The 27857-nt window shown below is 41.1% G+C and overlaps 1 protein-coding gene and 1 long non-coding RNA gene across 14 annotated transcripts in view; both read right to left on the bottom strand.

Annotated features, from left to right (window-relative positions):
- Nucleotides 1-27857, bottom strand: part of TNIK (TRAF2 and NCK interacting kinase) — a 385586-nt gene that overhangs the window by 221252 nt on the left and 136477 nt on the right. The gene's annotated exons all lie outside the window — the stretch shown is intronic.
- Nucleotides 11743-23117, bottom strand: LOC135363684 (uncharacterized). Of its 2 annotated transcripts, none has more exons than XR_010409664.1 (3): nt 21714-23117; nt 20879-21051; nt 11743-13947 (listed from the first exon to the last, which is right to left on the bottom strand). It is a non-coding gene; the product is annotated as an uncharacterized LOC135363684 (long non-coding RNA). The 2 variants fall into 2 exon arrangements; XR_010409663.1 differs by having other exon boundaries at nt 21875-23117.

Here is a 27857-nt window from a genome sequence, read left to right as displayed (position 1 = left end):
TGATAGGGATTGCATTAAATGTGTAGATTGCTCTAGGTAGCATTGACATCTTCACAATATTTGTTCTTCCAATCCATGAGCATGGAAGGTTTTTCCATTTCTTTGTGTCTTCCTTAATTTCTTCCATGAGTATTTTATAGTTTTCTGAGTACAGATTCTTTGCCTCTTTGGTTAGATTTATTCCTAGGTATCTTATGGTTTTGGGTGCAATTGTAAATGGAATCGACTCCTTAATTTCTCTTTCTTCTATCTTGTTGCTGGTGTATAGGAATGCCACTGATTTTTGTGCATTGATTTTATATCCTGCCACTTTACTGAATTCCTGCATGCGTTCTAGCAGTTTTGGGGTGGAGTCTTTTGGATTTTCCACATAAAGTATCATATCATCTGCAAAGAGTCAGAGTTTGATTTCTTCTTTGCCAATTTGGATGCCTTTTATTTCTTTTTGTTGTCTGATCGCTGTGGCTAGGACTTCTAATACTTTGTTGAATAGCAGTGGTGATAGTGGACATCCCTGCCGTGTTCCTGACCTTAGGGGGAAAGCTCTCAGTTTTGTCCCATTGAGAATGATATTTGCTGTGGGTTTTTCATAGATTGCTTTTATGATATTGAGGTATGTACTCTCTATCCCTATACACTGTGTCTTTCTTTCCATATAGCTTGTTTTGGTGTCACTGAGCTTTTCGAATCTGTAAATTTATATTTTTCATGAAAGTTGGAAGTTTTGGTGACTTTCTCTTCTATATTTCTTTGTTCCATTCTCTCTCTCCTTTCTTGCTGGGACATTAAACATATGTTGGACATGGGCGCCTGGGTGGCTCAGTTGGTTAAGTGACTGCCTTCGGCTCAGGTCATGATCCTGGAGTCCCTGGATCGAGTCCCACATCGGGCTCCCTGCTCGGCGGGGAGTCTGCTTCTCCCTCTGACCCTCCCCCCTCTCATGTGCTCTCTCATTCTCTCTCTCTCAAATAAATAAATAAAATCTTTAAAAAAAAAAAAAAACATATGTTGGACTTAATTTTTGTCCCACAGTCTTAAGACTTCACTTTTTTCAATCCTTTTTTCATCAGGGGTCATTTCTATTGATTAATCTTTAAGCTTACTGAATTTTTCCCCATTACTTCCATTCTGTTATTAATTTAAGTCCATATGGAAAATTTTTACATTTCAGACACTGAAATTTTTTAAATTTCCCTTTATTCTTTTCTATATTTTCTGTTTTCCTACTGGAATTCCTTATACTTTCATTCATTGGTTATAAGAATATTCCCCTTTATCTCAATTTCAAGAGTTGCTTTAAAATCATTATCTGATGATTCCAACATGTGGATCATCTCAGGGCTGGCTTCTGACAATTTTCTCTTGAGAATGAGTTACATTTTCCTGGTTCTTTGTAGGTCAAGTAATTTCGGATTATCCACTAAACTTTTTGAGTGCTAGGTGTGGAGGCTCTAGATTCTGTTACAGTCCTTTCAACAATGTTGATGTTTATTTTAACAGGCAGTTAACTCTGTGAAATTATAAATGTTGTCTTGCCTGCAGTAGGGAACAAATCCAATCTCAGTTAGGTTCTTTGATATTTACCTATGCTGCTTTGAGTCTGTCCCAATGCATGTATGGTTCAGGAGTCAACCAGAGACTTAGGCACAGTTTATGCACACAGCCTGGGGCTCTCCTTGTCTGACTCTCTCTTTTCTGGAACTCCCCTCTCACTCTCAAGTAGCTGTGGTAGCTCCAGCCTCTGCCCGCTTGTAACTCAGGCAAGAAAGATCACACTGTTATCAGAGCTTCAGCTGTTCTGTGCCAGGTCACATCCTCAGCCTGCTTCCAGGCTTTATGTATATAATTTATAATTACATATATATAATTTTAAATAGTGAACTATAGGCTGCCAGGTTTCTCTCTGCCTGCTTCAGTCTCATCTTACCCCATCCTCACACAACAGTCATTCTGGGTCCACCTACCATGGCCAATACGTATCCTCTATTGTACATTTCAACCCATCCTCAAGCCTTCATTCATATCTGGTCTCTACTTAGTAAGTCTTTATTTTCCAAGTGCAAGATGTGCACCACTGATGAACCAGATGACTTCGGGTAGCTGAGATCTAACATTAATAGCACTGAATCTGAATCACACTAAGGGAAAGTTATTTTCCATTCTTTTTCAACTCTTCTAATTCTGTCAAGGAATAAATCTCAGTTTGGTGCTAATATGCCTTTAACACCTTTCTAATAAAGGCTAATTTCCCCCTTTCAAACATTGAGACAACAGGTCTCATGTGAAGAACCTTCAGGCAACAGCACCTAGCTAGGAATGAATAACATTATTTTGTTTCACTCAATGTATTTTTAGAGTTGCCTTCTATTTGTAGTGATACTGTTTTCCACTTGTGATAATGATATAAAGTTTAATTTTAAAATCAAAATTCACAAAAATTAAATTAATCTAAAAGTAATAAATGACAGGATAGGTCATATACAGATAAGACTGGGAAAATGATTTGTAGTAAAGTAGATAATTCTAGGTGCTATACCAGATATCCACCCCCCTTCCCAAATCAGTAGCTCAACACAACAGAACTTATTTCTTAATCAGGAAAATGCCAACTGAATGCTTCCAACGTGTGGTAGTTTTCCATTTGTTCATTCAGGGACTGAGAATTGCAAAGTTTCTACCTTCTTTAACACATGGATTCTAGGATCACTTTAAGTATATCCGGCAGCAGACAGGAAAGAAAAAGCATGGCATACATGCAGTATGGGGGGCTTTTATTGGCAGGCTTAGAAAAGACATACATCCTTCTGGCCACATTCCCCTGGTTGGAACTCAGTCTATGGCCATGCTTAACTGTGAGAAGCCAGGAGGAAACTGGTTTAACTCTGTGCCCAAGAGAAAGAGAATTTTGGGTTTGGGTGACCATAAAGTTTGGGAAACTGCACCAAAGTTTGGGAAACTCCCCCCTAGGTTATGTTCCTTCAAAGCAAAGGGGAGGAGGGAGTCATCACGTCTCAGAAACTTCCCTTCATCTTCTAAGAATGACTCTGGTTATTAACGTCTCCTCTTCCTGCTCACCTCCCTGCACCCGGCATTAGACCTCTACCCAACACATGCAGAGAGAAAGACAGGCAGTCCCCGAAATGTTCTGTCCATTTCATCAGTAGACCTCTCCCCACACAGGATCCGGGGATGCTCACTCCAGCTCCACACTGCCCAAGGCTCCTGTCCCCCACCAGTCCTTCTCTTCCTGGCAGTTTTGCAATCACAATTTATGAACCTGGATTCTCACCCTCTCTACAAAGTCTTTGCTTTCTGAGAGTTCAATTAGCTAACCTGAAAAAGTAACCAGTGTTCATGTTAATTGAAAGCTCTTCTTTCCTTCCCTCCAGGGAAATTAACATTTTACACAGCGGCTTCCTGGAGCCCATGATGTTGTTCCCAGTGTGTCCCAGCAAGACGCTGCAACTTCTGCTCCCGCCTTGGCCCCCACAGACCAGGGAGGGAGCCCTTGGGGGGGAGAGAGGGGCCTTCCTGATGGGATCTCTGCCACTCCACCAACCCCACTTCTAGAGTATCTGGCCAGTTCTCATTCGGCCACTCCCTCCTGCAAGAAAGGGGGCCAGGAAGTGAGGAAATGTCCCTCCCTGGGATCTTTCTTTGATCTCCGCAGATCACAAGCACCTACCTAGTTCATGGTCTGAGTTCTCTACTTGGCATCAGCAAATGTAACTGAATCAAATTCCAATTATTGATTCCGCACCATTGAGACATTAGCAGTCATTCTAATTATGTTCTACATATTCCTTAAAAACAGTATAATCTTAAACAATCAGGAACAGCGAGTGTCAAATATTTGATCATTCCCCAAACGCTGTAATTAAAGAGTCAGCTCCTCACACTTGGTCAGAGCACAGTGGAGGACCCCCATGGACTCAAGCCTTCCCTCAGAGGTGACCAGTGCTTGACCCCCGCGATTTTACATTCATGAATTGTTGGCAGAGCGTGGCAGCAAATATTAATTTCTGTGACTATGTTTCAGGAGAGAAGCAGCCCTTGCAATAAGCTGGTGTTTTATGAGTGTATCAATAAAATACCACACTAAAGGAGACGATCTGTGATAACGAACCCTAAGCCCACTCTTCACATACTCACATCCTTCTAAGAATGTAAGTGAAGCACTTAGATTCAAAGGTGGGGGGGAGGGTCCCCAGAAGGTTTTGCTTATTACTTAATTACACTAATTTTAAGAACAACTCCAATCTAAGTGGGCATCTCCTCTGTCTTGTGGATCCACCCAGAGCTTCTGGAACCAGACTGCAGAGGTCTGAATCCTGGATCTACCACTTTCTAGTTATGAGATTTGGAATGAGTTATTGCACATGATGTTAAGATCAATTTTGAAATTCTCCAACCAAAAAAAAAGAGGGTGGCAGAGACACAGTAGTGAAATAGGATGGACAAAATATTGATGATTACTGAAGATGGGTAAGGTCCAGGTTAAGTCATTCTATTTACTTTCATGTTTGTTTGAAATTGGTATAATTAATTCTTAAAGGACACTTTTTAATTATTGAGAGCATAATAATTTTGAAGTCCTCCTTTCATGAAACAACTTTCTCCCGTTAAAAAGAACCACAGGGGCACCTGGGTGGCTCAGTTGGTTAAGCGACTGCCTTCAGCTCAGGTCATGATCCTGGAGTCCCTGGATTGAGTCCCACATCGGGCTCCCTGCTCAACAGGGAGTCTGCTTCTCCCTCTGACCCTCCCCCCTCTCATATGCTCTCTCTCTCTCATTCTCTCTCTCAAATAAATAAATAAAATCTTAAAAAAAAAAAAGAACCACAGGCCCCAAATGATGTCACTGAGGTCAAGTCACCAAATGCGGCTTACTTAACACCTAACCTAACTACAGCTGCAACGTGCCCCAGAAATGTAGTCTTAACCGGTCAGTTGGGAATTTTCTGATCAGCACCCATGAGGTCATCCATCACATGGGCCCTCCTCATCCCCTACAAGAAAGATGAGGTCATCTGCATAATAAAGATCCCTCTGACCTGCCCCCATAATGGGAGGCGATCTTGCCTAAAATATTTTTTTTCTTTTCCTAGTAACTTCCTTTCCCCACTCTGTTTCCTGTGAAAACCTTCCACTTTGTACAAGTCCTCAGCTCCCCTCTGCTTGTTAGATGGGATGCTGCCTAAATATGAATTGTCTAATAAAGCCAATGAGATCTTCCATCTTCCAATTTAGTTGACTGAATTCTGTTTTTTAACACTCCTCTATTTCAGAGATATGTGATAGACAATACACTGGGAATTCTCCCTTATTTTGCAGAACAATTTCTTTCAGGCTTCCCTGTTCTTATACATTAATGATAGAACAAGAATTTTACTTTTTTTCCTTCTACCACTTCAGCCACTCAGACCTAGTAAGAAATCAAATTCCCTGACATGTATTATACTGTGATCCTTGCCCCTTACAGGCCAGTTAAGATCCTAGGTATCTGGATACAGCTATAATTTAGTGCCATTCTCAGTGTTTGCTTGGAGATTCCAGTCCCTCAATACCTCCCCTTTCCAAAAGGGGAGACACTGGAGGCAGGAGGAGGAGGAGATGAGAAGAAAAGGAATATACTGCCTTCCTTTTTCAAGCACTAAACACAACTGTTTTTCTCCATTTCTCCCAGTTGACTCAACATCTGGAGAGATCAAAACACAGATGCCACATCCATGAAGAGGGGAGATGAGTAAGGTGACATGTTGGGATCAACATATACTTTTCTTTTTTGCCCTTACCTCATCTTTCACATGCCAGTAATGCACTTAGAAAAAGAGATGGTTTCCTGCTGGAGCTCCAACAGTGCCAACATAAACTGCTGGCTTCCCCCAAGTTATATTAATATAACTGATTCACTAGTGATCCCCGTCAGGGCTACATGTGATAATGTCAAAATTGTACGGGTTGGGGGAAAGGCTGTTTAAAACACTTTCCCCAAAATGATCAATTTTTAATTATATCCCAACAAAATATTGATATCTCCTTTATTACTGGCAGAGCACATCAAATTCGGGCATGTTTTCTTTCACGTCTTTCAGAAAAATTGAACTCGGAATATAATTTTATTACTGCTTTCCTATGTCTTTGTCAACTAACTGAACCTGGGCCAGTTCTTTTAAATTACTTTAAGTGTAAAAATGGAATCAGTTTGAAGTTTATGTTAAAAATTCAATAATTATAACCAATGTAAAGGTTAGGAATAGATTTAAGACCAGTGAAAGTAGATGATGACAGTTGTAATTATTACGTGCTCTTGTTTTTCACTTCTGAAGAGCAGCAATTAAATCTCGACTCAGACTTATGTGGAGAGTACAATGTTCTGCACCTGCAACACTGACCGGTTTCACTCTCTCCAATGGCGGAAGGGTTTACCTCCCGACGCCATAGATGCCGGGTCAGAATGGTGGATGCAAATTGTTTCGAGAACAGCACTGTGTTTCTGATGACTTAGGATGGTGTTCATCTACCACTTGATTTCCATTCAATACGAACAAGTACAAAATGATCTTCCTAGCCTCTACCAAAATCAATACAGACTGAAGTATGTGTTGGTTTCCATCCAAAAAGCAAACACAGGCCAACGGTAGCTTCTGAGGACGGAAAATGCCGTCATTCACTGTCTCAGCCTTGGACCAACCCCTTCCTCCGAGTCTCTGAATCGCTGCCTCTTTCTAAGGGCCATTATTGTGAAAGCATTGTTGTAAAATCTAAAGCATTCACACATGAAATTTTTCTTGGTCACTAGCCACTTGTAAAAGTGCTCAGCCAGACTGATAGGTTGACTTTGCAAAAATGCGTGCCTGTGGCACAGATGATGTGCTCATTAAATATTCCATCTGTCCCCCCACAGTTCCCAGCCCTCACAGTTAGGTTGGGCCATGTGATAACTGTGAGCAGTAAGCTGTGGGCAGAAGTGACCTGTGTCATTTTTACGCCAAAGTATGAAAGGGCTGGCACATGATCTTCTGGCTATGTCTTTTCCTGTCATGGTGACTGAGGGGGCCATGAGTTACAGATGTTACCACTACAAGATGTTAGACTGCTGGCATCAGCCTGAGTCCCCGAATGACTGTGCAGAGTACGACACCACCACAATCCTTGCTGGATATGCGCAGTGAAGAAACAAACTTCTGTGTGTTATACTACATACAAAGATGGAGGATGGGGTTATCTAGTTCCTGTAGCACATCTATCCTATCCTGAATAAGATAATGCCTGAAGTCCAAAAACCTTAAAATGTTCACCTAACCAGCCTCACAGAACTCCAGGTACCCTATCCCTGCACTTCCTCCCACACTGATAGCTGCGATGAAGGGCAGTGTGTAGGCAATGGCCCCACTATGGCTCCCTGGCAACCCTGCCCGTCTCCACACAGGCCATGTAGGCAAAGCTTACCCACAGTCTGACCCGGGTCTTGGCAGGCTGCCCTGCAATTCCTCCCGAAATGAAGGGAGATAAGCAGCCCTGTGGGGAGCAGCCATGTGGCAGGTTCTCATCTGCCTCCCGATCTCGTGAGGCAGCCACAAGACAGCTTCCCACCCATCTCCCTCGGTTCAGATGAGCACAGGACTTTCCTCGTAACCACCCTTCCCACTTAGGGCACAGCGGCAGGCTTCCATGTCTACAGAACTACTTGGCTGTCATTTAGATATGGCTCCTCTAGGGCAGAGTAACCCACCACTCATGCCACCTGTCAGCTAGCCCTTCCAGCTCGGTGTCACCCTGTGTGTGGAACAAGGGAACTGACATCATGGTGGTCTTGCTTTTGCTGTCAGAGGAAATAATACATGTCTGAATCCATCTAGACTCTTGTCCCCTTTAGTGGTCAAATCTACAGAAGTGTGGAGAGCCAACAAACAGCTGCCCTATTAGCCACCTGCCTGGGGACCACATGACCACTGCCCACAATAAAAGGTGCTTTCATGGTAACTATTTGTTGCCCAACCTCAGACGGTTTTGTGCTAGGATGTCTTTCTCCTGCTTAAAAGAATGAAATGGGGCTCTAAGTGGGACTATAAATAGCTTTCTGATTTGAAGTTGGAGAGCAAATGAGTCAGGCTGATTTCCCACCACTTTGGCCTCTTCAACATTCCAGTTAAGTTAGCATGAGGTTGACAGAAGTTAGAAGGCTCCACCAACCCAGGCCCAGCTTCAGATATTTGGTGGCAACACGGGGTGACACAGTCTAAATTGTGCTGAGTGGTGGCCTCAGACGTTGGTGAAACCCAAAAGAGACCGTCCATACACAATCTAAAGTGCAAAGGGATGACTTGCGGCATTTTGTATTTTTGTCATTCCAATGAGCCAGAAACCTAGATCACAAAAACAAGTAATCTCTTTCAAATTAAATAATCCAACGGTGATGCTAACAGTACATTTCCTGAATATTAACAAACATGAATGGTACACAATCGAACTACTAAACATCAGGAAGTGTGACAGAGAGTGGGTTTACAAAGCTAAATATAATTCCATCTTTAGATGTAAACCAAAAGTTTTCCAAGACAGACAATGTTTCTGACTTGGCAGCAAGGTCCAGAAACATACCCTGGATTATGAGTCTTTGGATGTGAGATGACTTATAGGTAACTTTGTGACTGGTAAACCTATTGTACCTATTAAAATAGTGAACCACACACAACATTCTCTGTTGGCAAATTACACAACACCGCCATGCCCGATAGAACCACTGAGAATGGTGGTGCAGTCTTGGCTTCTCTCAAGTTTACAAACGTCCTATTGAGAGCAAAAATCAATATGACGTATTTTGCTGGTTGAAAGGGAGAGATTTTCTCAGAGAGAGGAAAGGAAAAACTACCTCACATTATTTCTGGAAAGGAGACATCATTTCCTTAGAGGACTTGGAAATATGTTGCTTTAAGGATAATCCTAGGGGAGCTTGGGTGGCTCAGTTGGTAGAGCATATGACTCTTGATCTCGGGGTTGTGAGTTAAAGCCCCATATTGGGAGTACAGGTTACATTAAAAAAAATTAAAATCTTGGGGCGCCTGGGTGGCTCAGTTGTTAAGCGTCTGCCTTTGGCTCAGGTCATGATCTCAGGGTCCTGGGATCGAGCTCCGCATCAGGCTCCCTGCTCTACAGGAAGCCTGCTTCTCCCTCTCCCTCTCCCCCTGCTTGTGTTCCCTCTCTCTCTGTGTCTCTCTCTGTCAAATAAATAAATAAAATCTTAGACGAACCATGAGAGACAATGGACTCTGAAAAACAAACTGAGGGTTCTAGAGGGGAGGGGGGTGGGAGGATGGGTTAGCCTGGTGATGGGTATTGAGGAGGGCACGTTCTGCATGGAGCACTGGGTGTTGTGCACAAACAATGAATCATGGAACACTACATCTAAAACTAATGATGTAATGTATGGGGATTAACATAACAATAAAAAATTAAAAAAAAATAAATAAAATCTTAAAAAATAAATAAGTAAGTAAATAAAAATAAAAACCTTAAAAAAAATAAAGAAAGATGATACTGGACAAAGAATGGTGAGTAGAAATCTGCGCTTTCAATGATAACTATGGGGATAGAAGAACCGCTGAAGGCTGGTAGGAACCCCATGAATAAGGCACTCAAACACTGATGCTTTTCTGAGGGAAAAGGCCTAGTGTTCTAAGCAGAAACTGTTAGAACTAATCAAAAGGAAATAGTAAAGTGTTGTCCTTATTACTATCCTCTCAATCACAATTATTTGTGTGGGCCTCTCTCCGTACCAGGCATGCTGCGAGGCAGAAAGAGTAAAAAGAATGGAATACATGTTTTATCAATCAGTGCCTTGGCACTTTTAAATGAAGCTCCATTTCTTTGGAGCTTCCTTGGCTCCTATGGTAACCAGTAGGGCTCAGTTAAATTTGTTTCTGGGCTTCCGCAACCTTCAAAATAATAACGGATTCAGGCAAGGATTCTCAGTGGATGTTAAAACCATTGGGTCAGTTTGGAAGGGATCAGGAGAGTGGCACAGTTTTCAAAGAATTACCCCATAGGCTACTTACTAATTACAAAAAGGAAAAAGAGAAATCACTGTAATGGAGAAATTTAGTGGGTATCAGTTTAACCAAGGGATTAAACTCAGCAGCACCAGTAATGGGACAAACACTCTATGGCTCCTGATGTGACACAACAGAAAGGACAAAACACTGCCTACATGGTACTCTTGCAAAATGAATTAACTTGAGTCTAATCATGAGGAAGTAAGCGGACAAACCCAGATTATGAGATATTGTACCAAACAACCGAGCTGGACTTTTTCAATCCTGCAAGAGAGTTTTATAAAAGACAGGAGAAATGGATTATTCTAGATTAAAGAAGACGAAAGCAACAAAACAGCTAAGGCAATGCATGAACCTTGATCAAGCCAAACAACGGTTACAGATTATTCTTTGAACTACTGAGGAAATCTAAATAAGGTCTGTGTACTAAATGGCATGATCGTGCTGGTGTCAAATTCCTTGTACTTCATGGTTTTGTGATTATGTAGGGACCAGTGTTTGTTTTTAGATGATAATACTGAAGTACTTAGGGGTGAGGGAGCGTGATGTCTGCAACTTACTTTCAAATGGTTCAGGAAAAAAAGCCAAATACGTGTGTGTATAGCTACCTATATATGCGAGGAGACACAAAGCAAAAAGGGCAAAATGTTCACAATTGGTAAATTTAGATGAGAAGTCTATGGGTGTACACTTACTACTCTCACAATGCTTTTGCTTAATTTGAAACTTTCCATTAAAAAGGCAGTGAGGGGGTGGGGGGAGAAAAACACAGCAGCTGGCTGAGCTCCGGTTACAGCTGTGGGTCACAAAAAACAGAAATGCTAAGGTATGACGTGGCCAAAGCCCGAGCTCTGGGTCTCGCCAGCCATCCTCTGCCAGGGTAGGCCTCGTCTGAATGATGGGCCAGCCCAGGAGGTGCATTCCTAGTTTGAAATGGTTCAAGATACTTCAACAGCCCCACCCGAAGAGATTCATCATGTTTTTCTATACCTACAGACTTAACATAAGTACACTTCAGAAAATGGACAACTTCTCATTTGTTATTTAAGCCAATGAAAACCAGCACAAATTCTACAACTGCAATAGGATGAACTACTCAGTAATCGACTTCAGGACAGAGTCGGTACAGCTTTGGGACAATGTGGGTAGTGTGCCTACATCCTCAAATGTGGTCGCAACCAAGCCCTGGCTCCAGTGGGAACCTAAACGTTAGGCTTTAAATTTTTCTTTTGAATTATGAATTTGAATTATGAATAGTCAATGCCTTAAAATTCTGGCAGAAGTCCATGTATGAATGAATTCATTATATGTTTTAAAGGAAAGTCGTGAATCTTTGTAAATATTCTTTAGGGATCTAAAGAGAAAAATCAAAAGATGTTATTTGTACGTAGAAGAATGACAACTCACAGTCCAACCTTCCACCTTCTCTTTGCAGCTGAGCTCTTTTCCATCCTAGAACCCCCATCTCCACCATCTGTGCCGCATCCAGCCTAAGTCTCTCTTGCTCAGGTCATCTAGTTTTCTTACTATGATCAATCAGCCTTTTCCATTTGTGTCTCCATGATGCAAAATCAGATTGACATTACAAAGTGTTTATTTTTCTTTACAGACTATCTAATACTGACAGAACAAAATGCCTTAATAACAAAAGGCTAACACCAGCCAACATAAGATTCAGAAAGTCAAAGTAAAAGTAGAGCAGAGCTCAAAAGTAATATTCCTACAAAAATTGAGAAGAGCCAAAATAACTCTTCCCTCATATTTTATTGTTCAGTAGCAGTGCAAAGTAAATAGGCAATTACTACTCAGAAAAGTTCTGAAGTTGAAACAGTTAGCCGTCCCTCCTCCACACACCAAAGAATCTGAGCATCCACGTCCATTCCTCCAGGTCCAAATTCTAGACTGTATAGGTAGGGCCTAATGTATGGTTTTAGCATTATTTAAATTATCTATGGTATTTGCATATTATAACTTTCATTTAACATTGTGAAACACAAAATTCAAGTATCAAAGTATATGACATTAGTGTAGAGCTGAAACAGTCTTTTATTCAACTTAAACATATTTTTTACAGTCTACCACATGTCCTTATTTTTCTAAATACATACATAGAGAATATATAACATTTCACAACATTCAGATTATATGACTAAATGCTTGCCTTTCCATCAAGAATTTGAGGCATTAAATGGCATAGCCTTCACACACAAAGCTTAGAACTAGGCACCCCGTGGTTCAACGCATTTTTCCTGTGCTGACTCAAACGTATGTTTTCAATCATTCTTCCAAGACCAACTCTTTAAAAGCTGGCAGGTGTGAGTAAACACTCTATGCATGGTCCCCTTCCACCTGAGTCTTCTGGTGCTGTAAGGAGAATGTCATTGCTAGCCTGTGGAGCTGTCCCCAGTGGGGAGGCAACACCAGGACTTGCATGATAATGCAGAGTATACACTTGATTTGTGCAGAGGACTGGGAGGGGCCCAGCAACGCAGATGCACAGCTTAGTTTGGGAAGGCCCAGGAACAGAGGACTTGGGGGTTAAGCGTCTGACTCTTGGTTTTGGCTCAGGTCATGATCTCAGAGTGGTGAGATTGAGTCCCGAGTCAGACCTGGAGCCTGCTTAAGATTTTCTCTCTCTCTCTCCCCTGTCTCCCTCTGCTGGCCCCCTGGCCCACCTCTCTCTCTCTCAAAAAAAAAAAGGGGGGGGGGATGGGGGAAGGCCCAGGGAGGAAGCATGACCTGAGCTGGGCCTTGAGGGAGGGGAATCCAGAGGGGGATCTACTTGAGAGGAATTATGTAAAAGGAGAGACAGAAAGAACAGCATGGGATGTGTGCAGGGAAGTGAGGCTATCCCAGTTTGATGAGGATTAAGTAGTGGTAGAAAAATACCTCCTGCTAGGTTGGCAGGCACCCAAAACACGAAAGCCCTACGAGGAAAACAGGAGAGGAGCCTGGTCCATTGGCTAAGAAAGAAGGGACCACGGGCAGCAAGCTTTCTGTAAGGAAAGGGCTTGAGAACAACGTTCAGACAAAACCCTGGATTCACAATGGTAGTAACTTAGCGAGCTAAATATGACCCTGCCGCAATGTGGCCATTACACAGCATATACGATTTTTTGTTGTTTTTCCTTCTTTCCCTTCAACCAAACCACTAAGAAAAAGGCCACACTGAGGTCAGGGGCAACTGAAGATCCGAAGCATTCTTTACCCGTTAAAGAAAATAGTTCATTTGGAAATTCCTTTGGCACCGTTTAATAGCTTTGCATCCCAGATGTGGTAGTGTGGAGTAGAGCGCACCATTATATAAAATAAGAAGGCAGGTCATAGATGACAGCTATGGTCCTTAGGGCCTGCAAAAATGACTCATTACCGGATTTAAGGCAGAAAAAAATAAGCAAGTGAAATTTTTTAATCTTTCCATTTCAATGATCAATGGCGAGACTGTTAGACATTTGGACTCAATTTGAACCAAAAAAGGAAAGATATTTGGATGCCAAGTGTCTTACTCAAATAGACATTCATGAAACAATGAAATGACAGGGCCCAAATGTAAACACAACCAAAGCCCCAGGAGGTCGAAAAGGAAAACAACCAGTAGGGAAAATGTGCTCTCGGTGGTCAGACACAGCAGCAGTCATTCCCAGCAAGTCCGTCCTCAGCTTTTCTTGAAATAACCAAGTCTCTAAAGAGCGAAGAGAAGGCGAGTATGTTCTGCTGTCGTGGCGATGGGAAAAATCTCGGCTGGCAGCAATGGGAACTGAACTGGGCAGATCTGGCAGACACCAGGCCTGGGAACAAAGTCAACAGCATGCTTCGTGTTTTAGGGAGGGTCCTCGGTGCATCGTCAGAACAAAGACTGACAATGGGATTCATGGCCACAGTCAGAGGTCACCTAGAGAAAGGGCAGCGGCGAGTGTCAGAAACATCTGCCCTGATATCAAACCTTCTTTTATATAAGCTTGCCAAACCCTGGCTTTCCATTTAATTCTTTTGGCCTTTGAACTCTTCAGGCATAGAATTTTATGAGTGGCGGTGGGGAGTGCTGGGGGGGTTGTGAGGGCAGCTGGATATGGCAGAGTTGCGATCCTGTGCTATCACTCTGGGAGGAACCTCGAAGGCTCAAAGTGACAGCTGACCAAAGTACTCAAGTTCAAACCCTGCCTCCGGGCTCATCCATGTAAACCAGGACTCTGGGGGAAGGCCTCTTCTTAAATAGTTCCCAGTTTGGAGACACCACACACATTCCAAGCTCATTTACGCCAAGGGTAAAGAAGGTCCTTATGATATATGATTAAAATACATTCTCTTTACTTGATTGGATCAAATCTAATTTAACATGTTTAAAAACAGTGGAAAAGTTAGAAACCATTGAATACTTTTCTTGTGTTGTAACTGTTGAATTTTCTTTCTTTTTTACTACGAGCAGTTCCAATTCTGGACCACAAAGCAACGTGTGAGATTCAACCTTTATTTTTAACCCTTGGTACAAAGTTATTCATCTTGGCTGACTGAATGAAAGAATCAGCACAATCACCTTCAAATCTTGAGAACAGACAAGCTATTGGGTCAAGAATGTGAGGGGTTCTCAAAGTGGTTAAGAGGCCTCTGAGGGTCTCTGAAACCACTTTCGGGGGTCCATGACATCAAACCATCTCTATAATAGTACATGATGCTCTTTGCCTCCTTCACTCTCTCCTTCCACAGTCGTACAGTGGAGTTTTCCAGAGGCTACATGACTCAAGAGTGTATCATCACTCTAAAGCTAATGGAATGTGTGTTGGTACATTCTTGTACTTTAAAAATTCCTCACTATATTTTATAAATTCTCATTTATTGATAATAGAATAAAAAGGATTAGATATAACCCAACTGAGCAAAAGCTTTTTGGAGACCTCAGTACTCTTTAAGAAAGTAAAGGGACCCTGAGACCAACATTTTGTAAGACGTAGTTGTCTTTCTAAGGGAGCCTTTTCATTTGGAATCTTACTATGTCATAACCTTGTGACATGGTGTCATGCAAGCAGCTGGGTGTTCAAAGAATGAAAAACTTCAACATCCGTCAACTTTTTTCTTCAAGTGATAGAATTCTAGGGATCTCCAGCTCTTGCCAGTAGCCTGGCTTTTTCCTTCCCTGGAGTTCTATTTGCTGATTCACCTCTCGGAGAGAAAGAATTCATCTAATACGCCATCACTATTCCTCCAATCTACTTTTGCAAATAAGTCCTTTCCTGAAATCCCATCAGGACAGTCACTCACTGAGGCTCTCAGTCACATACCTCCTTGCCTATTACTTAACCTCTCCCCGATGTGGTAATCACCTTTACTTCTTTACTCATTTTTAATTATGACTTACAATTTATCTACTCCTTAAAATTTGCTCTATGCCAAAATATACACATTACTACCTCTCATACAAAGTCTTTCCCATAGCTCTGTGCCTGGCAAAGTACATGATTCCCTATGCTGGGTCTTCTCCCTCACAGACGGTGGGTCTGTTCCTGATGGAATGCAGCCTCTGTTGAACTACAGTTTTTGTTTACAGGGTTTCTCAAGATTGTGAGATGTATAGGATCTTTTTCTTTCCCTTATAACTAACACAGAAATATGTTTGATGACTGAATCAATTAATGAATATATGACTATTAATTTAGAAATTAAAAATTTAAGGAAGAAAAAGGGAAGCCAATGAGCAAAATAACAAAGCTACAGTAACTATTTATAGTACATTAAATCTGATTCTGGTCTTCCAGAAGGCTAAAGGAGAAAAAACAAATAAAGGTTTGACTTCATTTCCCCCATCTAATACAATAGGTGCTTAATAAATACTCCCTTATAAACTAATGCCTCTCCTCAACAAAGTCCGAGTTTTCTGCTCAACGATATATTGGATATCACTTAAGATGCACCTCTAGGCAGGTGTGACTTCTTCTAAAGGAACCTCTGTCACCCATTTCTAAAGACAGAATCGAACTTCAGACCTCCCATATTAAAACCTCTGTCTTTCCCTTCAGGATGGGTTTAATGACAAAGACAAAGTTACCCCACTATGAAATGATAAAAGCTTAAGGGAATTCAGTTTATTGAGAGGAAATGCATCAAGCTTAGAAAAATCAGCTAAGCAGTGAGGGGGATTAAAACCCGGGGCTGAAAAATATGGAATTTCCTTCAATTTCTTTCACCTCTTTGTATGAAAATTTTTCTCAATCCCTTTTTTTGTTCTACACTACTATTAAGCAATCTCTTTCTACATATTAATATTTAATATTTAAATTAAGCTTATATTTTTGAGCATTGCCATACAAAGTCTACTTGTCCCTCACCTTATATGTTAAGAAGCGGAATAAAAAGCTGAAACCACACTCTTCAGAATGACTGCCCCAAGCAAAAAGCAAAACCCTTTACTTTTAAATTTTCCTTCCAGAAATCTATCAAGCACTTATAAAATACATGTGCCACCCAGTTATTGCAGATCATAACCTGTTTCCCCAAACGTGTCTATCTTTTCAACTCGAACACAAAGTGACCCCCAAACCCCAATCTCCCCTCCCTGTTCCCACTCACTGAAATTCTTAGAAGTTGGTGAGAATGTCATAAAGAGAAGCACCATCAGCTTTATTAACAAACATAAGAACATGTTCTGACAGCAAAGCAGAGATTTTTTTCAATTCAGTGACTTTCACTCTCATCCAAATCCTTTTAGTATGAGGGAAGGAAATCTCAAACCACAGCATATGATGAGAACTTTTTTGCTGATTAACATTATACAAATCGTTTTGTGCAAGGTATTTATCTGGGTAAATATTAGCACCCCATTATCACCATCACTCACTGCCTCGAGGATGAACTGTATTCCTCTGCACACATCCCAGAAACCTCTGGGGAAAACAGAAGGAACAAGCTTACTGGGAAGTACCTACTGTGTGCCAGGGAACGCCACATCTTTTCCTTGAAGTTCCCTCAACAAGTACGAACCACCGCCCGTAGTCCATAGGTGAGGAAACTGGTGTTTCTAAGAGTTCTATAATGTGCTCAAGATGATGCCAAGGAGCGAAGGGAAACCAGCACTCAATTCCAGGTCTGTCTGCTTCCAAGGCTCCCTCTGGTTCCTCTACACGAGGCTGTCTCCTGGGAGCAATAGTTTAATATCAAGAACCTGCCCCAGGAGCGCCTGGGTGGCTCAGTTGGTTAAGCGGCTGCCTTCGCCTCAGGTCATGATCCTGGGGTCCTGGGATCGAGCCCCGCATCGGGCTCCCTGCTCAGCGGGAAGCCTGCTTCTCCCTCTCCCTCTGCCTGCCTCTCTGCCTACTTGTTCTCTCTCTCTCTCTCTGTCAAATAAATGAATAAAATCTTTAAAAAAAAAAATAAAGAACCTGCCCCAAAACCAAACATGTGTCATCTGACCCCAGCTGACCCAGAAATACTAATTGGAAAGATTCTTTAAGCATTTTCCCCCTGCTTTCCTATGATTTTACAAGTTCTGTCACATAGAACAACATAGCCACTAATACCTATGCTTTACGAAAGAATTTAGAGAACAAAAACCATCATTTATATTTTGCTCTTTCACCATCAACTTTGCTGTAATTTAGATAAGCTCAATTTTGCTCAGCCACCCAGATGTGTATAGCTGGGTAGGAAGGGGCAGAAAGGGTTTTAGCAACTAACATACGAGCAAGGCCAGGAAGTGCTGAAGCCCCAAGAGTACCCAGGACTTCCCCCAGGGCGTGACAAGGGAAGGTGCCTGTCTACTCACCACCCACTGGAGTGTGGAGAAAGGAAGAGGGAGGGGAGACATTTTATGGCCCTGATCCTCATGCCCTCAGCTGTCCCTAATGATTGCTCCAAATCAGAAAAGACCAGACAACACTTGGCATATCTGATTTTCAGAATGTGAGCACCATTATGTATGTGCTGTGTTTAAAATACAAATGACCTGTACCTCTGAAACAAGTAAGACATTATGTTAAAAAAAAAGAAGATAGTAGGAAAGGAAAAATGAAGGGGGGGATATCGGAGGGGGAGACGAACCATGAGAGACTATGGACTCTGAGAAACAGACTGAGGGTTCTAGAGGGGAGGGGGGTGGGGGATGGGTTAGCCTGGTGATGGGTATTAAAGAGGGCACTGCATGGAGCACTGGGTGTTATATGCAAACAATGAATCATGGAACACTACATCAAAAACTAATGATGTAATATATGGTGATTAACATAACATAATAAAATAAAATAAAATAAAAAAATACAAATGAAAAAAAGAAGGAAATATGGCAAAAGGGTGAATAAAAGGTTGTATCTGGATAGCAAGATTAAACAATTTTGAGTTCCTCCTGTATTTTTCTACTTCTTCCAAAATTATCATAAAATATGTTGTTTATAATAAGAAAGAAATGTCTATGTAACTATGTAGTATATCTTTAAAATATTTCCATTTTCAAATTAAAATTAAGTTGAAGCTAGAGGGTGGTAGCTTGACTATCCAGAACAACTACTTTCTTTTTTTTTTTAAGATTTTATTTATTTATTTATTCGAGAAAGAGACAGAGAGAGAGAGAGAGAGGGAGGGAGCACAAGCAGAGGGTGCAGCAGGCAGAGGGAGAGGGAGAAGCAGGCTCCCCTCTGAGCAGGGAGTCCAACGCGGGGCTCCATCCCAGGACCCTGGGATCATGACCTGAGCTGAAGCAGACGCTTAACTGACTGAGCCACCCAGGTGCCCCTAGAACAGCCACTTTCTGATGGGTCTCAGAAAACTGCAGCCCTGCGGAGGATATCACTACTACGGACACAAACCACTGGGGACGTGTTAGCCCAAATTGTCCTGCTCTTGGTGGATATCCAATGGGCCAGAGGTCTATTTAACTGAATGCTTTCAACCTTTTGTGCCAGGCCTCTTCTTTCCATGGGGGTCTCTTTCCTGTTTCATTATCGATTTTTAAATTTCTAAAACACATCCAGTAAATTTACCATTCCCTTTGTCTATTGTGCTGAAACTTAATAAATTGCCCCGCTTTTTTCAGCAGGAATGGCACAACGCCCAGTTCATTAATTCAGCAGTATCACCTGGATGTCTCTGGCAACACTAACCACTTTGGCTTTCACGAGATGCCTATATCCGAATTCTGGTTTATGGCTGAAATCCAGCAGCTCCCAAATGGGGCACTTCCTTGAGGATGGCAATTACTAATGCTTAAAGATGAGGGTATTGGACCACAGAGTGCCATTAGATGTACTTCTGACCTTCAAAATCTGTGCGTGCGTGCTTAACTTCATGTGGCTTCTGCATGCTCCCAGCATGCCACGATGAATGAGATTACACTTCGGAGGCATCGCTCCGCAATCATGGAGATAGTGTTTTAAAAATGAAGGAAGTAAGAATACAAATGTTTAGAAACCACTCAGGAGATCTTTTACCAGCAAGTAGTTTATAAATTCAATACCAGAAATAAAGCCTCTAAAGATTCTAGCATGTCCAATTTTGAAAAATTTATCTTTGTCATTATTTGTGGTATTGTTTACCAACTTTTAACTTACAAACAAAAAAGGCTAGAATTACACACAGCTAAAATCACAGAACAGTAGAGCTGGAGGGAATTGAGAGGTCCTCAGCTTCAACCTGCTCATTTTAAACATTAGGGAAGTTGTAGGGGTGAGAGATTAATTGATTGATGGAAGACACACAGAATTAGTGGCAGAGAGGATCCCAGAAACAGCTTCTCTTTCTCTTATGTACCAGTCCTAGAAAGTAAAGTCTATAATTGCTCCTTTTGTCACTAGAGGGAAATTTCATAAAGGTACTCTTGCAAGTACAAATAACCCCAACACTGTGAAATTCACTTACAATAATAATTTTCAAAAAGATTATTGTGAACATGGCTATTCTGTAGCCATGTTTACTCAAAGTGGGGCTCTGGCTTGTGGGGGAGAGGTGGGAGAAAAGGAGTCCCAGCATTGAACAGTGCAGAAAAAACACATATATATAAACAGCAGGTCTGTCACCCCAAGACCTACAATCCCACTACCCTAATCTTGAGAATAAATGCCAATAGAAGTTTTGTCTGCAAATTCATTCCCTTCAATAAATCATTTATTGTACTAAATTACCTGCTAGGAGACTCCTTCCTCTTGGTACTGTTCCATGATCTGAGGGTCCTGAAAACAGGCCTTCATCAGGCTTGATATATGTGCAATCAGATGGGTACACAGAACATCCTGTCCTGAACGTTATAGGTGCTCAGTAAATGTTGAATGCTCCGTGCCCTATCACATGCCACTCATACAGACATGTAGATGAGAAGTAACAACATGAGGAAAATGAGCGACACTCTCCAGAAGCAAGGACCACTATGCTCTGTTGCTGGAGTGCCCTGACAGCCACATCCCTTAAGGCGAACTTCAGGCATGAAAGAAGATTTCTGTATTAGAACCCCTACTTCTGTCTTATCTTTCCACACTGAGAGCCACAATGGCTGATTTGGCCTGCTCCCTCTGGCTATGACTCTGAGACATCTGGTTGGCACCTCCGAGCAAGGGTCTCATGAGGACAGCCTGGGAAAACGACTGACTCAATTCTCCACTGACAACACAAGTAGGAGAGCCATAGAGAGCTAAAGGCTGACCTTCTCCAGGCTGCAGTGCCACCCCACTCCTGCCTCTGTGTGATTTACTTAGGTACCCACCACAGGGTTTCATGGGTATGGTCTTAGGTGTATAAAATGGGAAGGTGGCTGCCAAAGGACTGGCTATTCCCAGCCTCAATCAACTCCAGGAATTTCATTCACTCATTTATCCAATCACTCATTCAAGATGGTGGGTGAGTCTGCTTACCTGCCCTCCAGGGACTCATCATCTATGTGGGAACACCCACATAAACAAAACTTCACCTATTGAAGTGCAACGGAGGTTTGTGAGACTGGAGTAGATCGTGCAGACTTTACAGAGGTGGTGTTGTGATGGGCCAAGCATGAGGAGGACTCAGGAGGCAGGGGAAAGGTAAGGGTCTTCAGAAAGAAGAAAGGGGGTGGTACCCCAGATTAGTGAATATCTGATCAGTATAGCTTTCAATTGTCAGTAAATGTCTTGGTTCCTTGTTTTCTCTTTACAAACAGAAAACATTACATCACGAATGCCTGAGTGCTACAGAACGCAAGCAACAACTATAAAACACTTTATAAAAATATTAAATGGAACACAAATAGTAACAATCATGAACAATAACCCCTCTCCCCCCCCCCCAGAAAAAGGGTAAATGCTGCTTAATCTTGAAGTGAACCATCCAACCAGAGAGACAAACAAATTGCTCGAGAAAGTCGGGGATGGAAATACAAAGACTAAGACTCTACTTTGGAGGGAAACGGGGGAAAGAGTTGCTGCTATCTGAATATTTAGTAATCCTAGCTTTTAAAAAACCCCCTCAGTAGCCACAGTGACAAAAACACAGCTTTATTTCTAAAGACAGAGTCCCATGGGCAATTAAGTAATTCAGTTCAGCCTCCTCAACGGATGACAATGTTAACTGGGAATCTACATTTTTTTTTCTTCTTAAAAAAGAGTTGGAACACAAAGAAATATCCTGAACTCACCCTGGTCTCTTAATATTGAAGAGAACAAACACAATACTCTGTTTATTCATTCAATCATTTATACAAATTCATTCATTTACCCAAACATTAGTGCATTGTGGTGCTGTGTTCTAGCTCGTAAGAACTTCCCTCTGAGAGAGTATACTTGTTTCCAAGGACTGCCAGAGCAAATTACCACAGACTGGGTGGCTGAGAAAAGAAAAAAAAGAAAGAAAAAAAAAAAAGAAATTGATTCTCTCACAGTTCTGGAAGCCACAAGTCTGAAATCCAAGTGCCATCACAGTTGGTTTCCTCTAGAGGTTCTGAGGGAGAATCTGTTGCATGCCTCCCCTCCAGCTATTGGCGATTGCTGTCATTCCTTGGTGTTCCTTGGCTTATAAACTCATCACTCCAATCCCTGCGTCTGTCTTCACATGACCTTCTCCCTTGTGTCTGTGTCTTTTCTCCTATTCTTATTGGACACCAGTCATATTGGATTAGGGCCCACCCTAATTGAGTATGACCTCATCTTAACTTGATTACATCTGCAAAGACTCTATTCTAAATGAAATCATAATCACATGCACTGGGACTTCAGAGCACGAACCCCACTATATGGTCGTAGCTGACTTATTCTATTGCCTTTTCTACCAAGCAAGAGGCTGTCACTGACATTAAGGAGATTAGAGTCTAGAAAGAGAGATACACAGATCTCTCTATCTTCCTTGCGCTTATCACAGCTGCAGTTTTGGCTTTGTGGATTTTGCTGTGTCCTTATTGCCTGTCTCCACCTGAAGACTAAGCTCCCAAAGCACAGGCACCATGTCTGTTTTCTGCTTCCCACTACATTCCCGTATCCTTGCATAGTGCCAGGAACAGAGCAGGCTTTCAAGAAATACTTGAATAAATGTATAGATAGATGAATGCATTAACTAGATACAAGCCGGAATGAGAGAAGCCTACAACGGGTAACGGTGATACATATAACAGACCAACAATGAGGAAGAAATCATTGATTCTGATTAGTAGGACTATGGAAGTTTTCATGAAAGAGAAGGCATCTGAACTCAGTCTTGTGGGATCAGTAAGATCTTACCAATGAAATAAGGAGTAAAATTTATCCCTTGCTGACCAAACAGAATGAGCAAAGGCCTGGACATGTAAAGCACGGTCTTTGGGGGAACAGATAATAGACCCAGTAAGCTGGAGCAAAGGGTACCTAAAGGATGTGAAAATACTTGGGATGAAAAATGAGATGAAAGGCAGCTCTGAGAGGCTTCCACAGGCTATTCTGGGTACAGTAAGATGCCGCTGAACTTCGCTGAGAAGGGACATGACATGATCCTACCCATGCTTTGAAAGGAAAAATATATACATAAAGAAATGATTCATGCATATGCTCCTTCTTCATCCTCCTGCCTGAGTATAGTTCTTATATTACTACATGGAGTATTTTATATTTACCTGTGTATCTCCTATGTACTTACTTGCCTGAGGAACTTAGAACTATACAGTTGACCCTTGAGCAACACAAGTCTGAACTGTGCAGGTCCACTTATACACAGATTTTTTTTTTCAATAAATACAGTATATACTGTAAATGTATTTTCTCTTCCTTATGATTTTCTTAATAACATTTTCTTTTCTCTAGCTTAATTTATTGTAAGAATACAGTATATAATCGGGGCGCCTGGGTGGCACAGTTGGTTAAGTGTCCGACTCTTGGTTTCAGCTCTGGTCATGATCTCAGGGTCATGGTATCAAGCCCCACATGGGGCTCTGTGCTCAGCATGGAGTCGGCTTGTCCCTCTCCCTCTGCTTCACACCCTCCGCTCCCTCTCTACTTCTATATCTAAAATAAATAAAGAAAATCTTAAATAAAAAAGAATACAGTATATAATACATATACAAAATATGTGCTAATAGAGTGTTCATGTTATCAGTAAGGCTTCCAATCAACAGTAGGCTATGTAGGCTATTAGTAGTTAAGTTTTGGTGGAGTCAAAAGTTATATGTAGATTTTTGACTGTGTGGGGGATCAGTACCCCTAACCTCCACATTGTTCAAGGATCAACTGTACATAAGTGGTTACATTTCATAATCATTAATTAATTATATTAAATGCACTGTACTATTATATAATTATATAATTAATATTAATTTTATAATTAAAAGATCATATCTTGGAAGAACTTAAACAGGATGATGTCACAGGTCCTAAATGTCTTCTCAAAATAGTAACCTGAAATTTAAAGCCCAAGAGAAGATGATTTTCTTTCTTTCTTTCTTTTAAGATTTTATTTATTAGAGAGAGAAAGCACACAAGCAGGGGGAGCATGAGCTGGAGAAGCAGGTTCCCTGCTGAGCAGCAAGCCTGATGCGGGGCTCAATCCCAGGACCCTGGGATCATGACCTGAGCCGAAGGCAGACACTTAACTGACTGAGCCACCCAGGCGCCACAAAGATGATTTTCTACCATTGTAATAAGAAGGATTTCTCCCTGTAGCAAAGCATTCCAACCTCCAGGTCCGGCCTAATTCTTTGGTTTGGATTTGACCCTGGCAAGCCCACAAACCAGCAACACTCCAACTCAAGGTGGGACAGGGCTACCACCTGCTGTTCTCTACTTGACGCACCAGGCACCCCACCACTTACCACCGACACTGGGAGAGCAGCCAGGCACCATGATGGTACACCTCTGTTACCCATGGAGGCCTGTTCAGTAGCTGAAATTCTGTCAAAGGGAGAGATGTTCGGTATGGCCTTGATGCCTCCAAAGGTTTTTGGTAATAAAGCAAACATTCTGAGGAAGAAGTATTTTAGCCATTCACCTGTAAGAGGACTCATTGTATGGAACTGTTAATCGAGAGAAACAGCAGCTACCCCAGAGAGAACCTGGCCCAGCCCACAAGTTCTGCTAAGGCAAATGGAGGACTGAATGCTCGGAGAGGGCCGGAGTGAGCAGGATGGAGATGGCATGAAGGAGAAAGAAAACCCATTTCATCCTCACAAACTCTAGAAGGTGGGCCCCAGAATTTCTAGTTTACAGTCATCTCTTTATTATTGAGACTGTAAGACAACAGAAGGGTCAGGACTGTGTTTACCTATTTCACGCTGGTATGCAAGTCCTAGGACGATGCCTAGCACATACTTAGATGTCCAATAAGTGTGTGCTGAAAAGGAGTGAGCTGCCTGGCAGAAATGCCCCTACTCAGGGGCACTTCGAGCACATTTCTCTGACGATGAGCATACCCATCACATATATTAAGATTTTGCCTATGAGTCTACCTTTCCCTCTGGACAATAACCTCCCTAAGAAAAGGAAAGATGTTTGCTTATTCCTAGGATAGTGCCTGGCATTTAGAAAGCATATAATTCTTGAGTCTCATGGGGCTAAAATAACGTACACGGAGAACATTAAGAGGCTTGGGTTTGAGCTAGCTCTCTCTCTATCTAAAATCTATGCTTTTTCTATATACTTCCCTGTAGAAAGTCATCCTACTACATGGTTTGACCTGTAACTACTCTTGTGAAAGAAGGCTCCTTGGAAACAGGTTAGCCACTGTGCTCCAGCCTTGTAAGACAGACTATCTGTATAATTTCTTACTATGAGTGTTTCAGTCATTTAATGCTTGGTCCAAATACAGGCATAACATAATTTAAACACATGCAAAAGCACATACATCTCAAAAGTTGAGTCCAAGTAATCATTTTCCAAAAACACAGATTTTTAAATTTCTGTTTAAATAGGATGAGCTTAGGTAGAGATAGAAAGTTTTAAAAAATCCAAAGCAAAAATTTTAATAAGTCAATTCCTATTTTATATATATTTTAGCTTTCATTAGGAAATATTGAAAATGTCCTTTTCAAACCTATTTTCCTAAAACCCCTAGCCATGTTCATACTCAAACAAAAAAAGAAAAGAAGAAATCTTTAAAAGCTAATTATTTTTACACTGCAGTTCCTCACATAGCCTGTGGACTTTATCCTTTGCCAAAAGACCAAAAAAAATTTTTTTTAATTGAAAAAAGCAACTTCTAAAATGCACTAAACTTAAATCCTCTTTTATAAGCTCTCAAACTAAGTTAAATTAGTTTAAGCTTTCAAGCAATATATTCCATTCTAGTGGACTCCAAAACTTAATATTGTACCTACCAATATTCCAGTAATGTGAGTGTAAAAAAAAATTTATACTAGACTCAGAGTGTGAAATATTTCATGAAGAAACATCAGGAAAGAAATTCTGAGGAATGCTTAATCCTTTTAACTTTATAGTTTTACAGATGTACAACTGTACTTTATCTTTTTATTTTTATCCTTTTAACTTTATAGTTTTACAGATGTACAACTTTCTATAATTTTGCTGAAAATGTTGCTGCTCTTGGACAAGAATTATGCATAGTTGAGCCCTTAATAGGGCTGGAAAAAATTTAACATGAAGACAAGTTAAAATGACAGCATTGTTTATCCCATTACTGATAAATTAACAAGTCTAACTATTAAGTTTTACAAAACACACCTTTACCATCCTTTCTTGATATTCTTAATAAGCTTTACAAAGGTTTTAAGAAAGAGTTCCAGAGCAAGACTTATTCAGTGAAGTTGGTTGGTTGGGCAGTTGGTTGGTTAAGTAGGTAATTGATTGGTTGGACAAATGAATTTTAAACATCTATCTTGGATTTCTGAACCAAGAAAATGGATTTCTGAGCAGTTGCTTGGAGAATCAAGTTTCTTAAAATTCCTTTAGAGCCTACAGTTTCTCAAGGCATTCAAGGGAAAAGCACTGGGACCTTTTTAAAGTACTATAAGTTAACAAGGAAAATGTCCTCAAAAGATCATCAAGAAAATCTCCAAAAAGTTAGAACCACTTTGTTGTAGATTCCAGCTATCCTAATGGGTATTCCAATGATGCCTTCCAGAAGCATCAATTTGAGAAGGCAAGATGCCTTAACTACTTCTATATAAGGTGAGTCAGTTTCTAAATACTGAAATTTAAAACATTGGTCCTCACCTACTCTTGGAAAGATGCTGAGAAAATTAGAAGTAAAATGACTAAAAGCACCGTCCTCCAGAAGAAGACAGTCAACCCTGGGTTACTCATAAGTATCGTTGACCCTTGGACAACAATGTGGGGCTAGGGGGCCTACCCCCCCACACAGTCAACAATCTGCACGCAACTTCTGACTCCTCAAAAACTGAACTACTAATAACCTACTGTTGGCCAGAAGTCTTACTGATTTCATAAACAGCCAATTAACACATATTTTTTGTATGTATTGTGCACTATCCTCTTTTTAAAAAAAATTTTTTTTACCACATCAAAAACCAATGATGTATTGTATGGTGACCAACATAATAAAATTTTTTAAAAATTATTTATTTATTTATTTATTTATTTATTTATTTATTTGAGAGAGAGAGAGAGAGCAGGGGGGGCAGTGGGCAGAGGGAGAGAATCTCATGCAGACTCCCTGCTGAGTGTGGAGCCAGATGCAGGGCTCAATCTCATGACCCTGAGATCATGACCTGAGCCAAAATCAAGAGTCAGATGCTTAACCGATTGAGCTACCCAGGCACCCCTGTACTATGTTCTTATAATAAAGTAAGCTAAAAAAAAGAAAATGCTATTAAGAAAATTGAGGAAGAGAAAAGACATTTACAGTATTGGACTGCATTTATCAAAAAAAAAAAAAAATCCATGTGTGAGTGGATACCCACACAGTTCAGACCTACGTTGTTCAAGGGTCAGCTGTACTTGATTGCCAGTCCTTGCAAAACAACCTCATTCTTAGCAGAAGATGACTGCCCCGATCTATCTGCTTCCTTATTACTGATCAAGCCAGAGGAAAGGGCGCCTTCCATGGGCCCCTGGCTTCTTCCACATTGGCTCAATACATTTGAGCTGCTTACCTGTTATTTAATTAGTAGCCAGAGCTAACAGAATAAAGATATTTTGATTTAAATGTTCTAGTTAAATACCCATGGTGACACTCTAATACGTCTTGTCTTTTGCCTATAAATTGACTAATGAAATTATATTAACTGCTAGTGGGGTTTTCACTAGAATGATCTGCAAATAAAAAGTTAAGCTCAGTAAAGATAAAAAGAAAACACTCAGGAAAATGACCTCCGAAGGGAAACAAAGAAACTGATTTGGCCATCTCTTGGTCAGTCTCCTCAAGTTGAAACTGTAAAGTGGGAAGAGGTGAGATTGAGTTTTATGATATTCAAAGAGAAAAAGCACG

The sequence above is a fragment of the Mirounga angustirostris genome, unplaced genomic scaffold (genome assembly GCF_029215605.1).
Source record: "Mirounga angustirostris isolate CCGP_5_RB_7025 unplaced genomic scaffold, mMirAng1.0.hap1 SCAF_1, whole genome shotgun sequence".
Taxonomy (NCBI): domain Eukaryota; kingdom Metazoa; phylum Chordata; class Mammalia; order Carnivora; family Phocidae; genus Mirounga; species Mirounga angustirostris.
The sequence above is the reverse complement of the archived record's forward strand: the minus strand, read 5'-3'. Positions and strand labels throughout refer to the sequence as shown.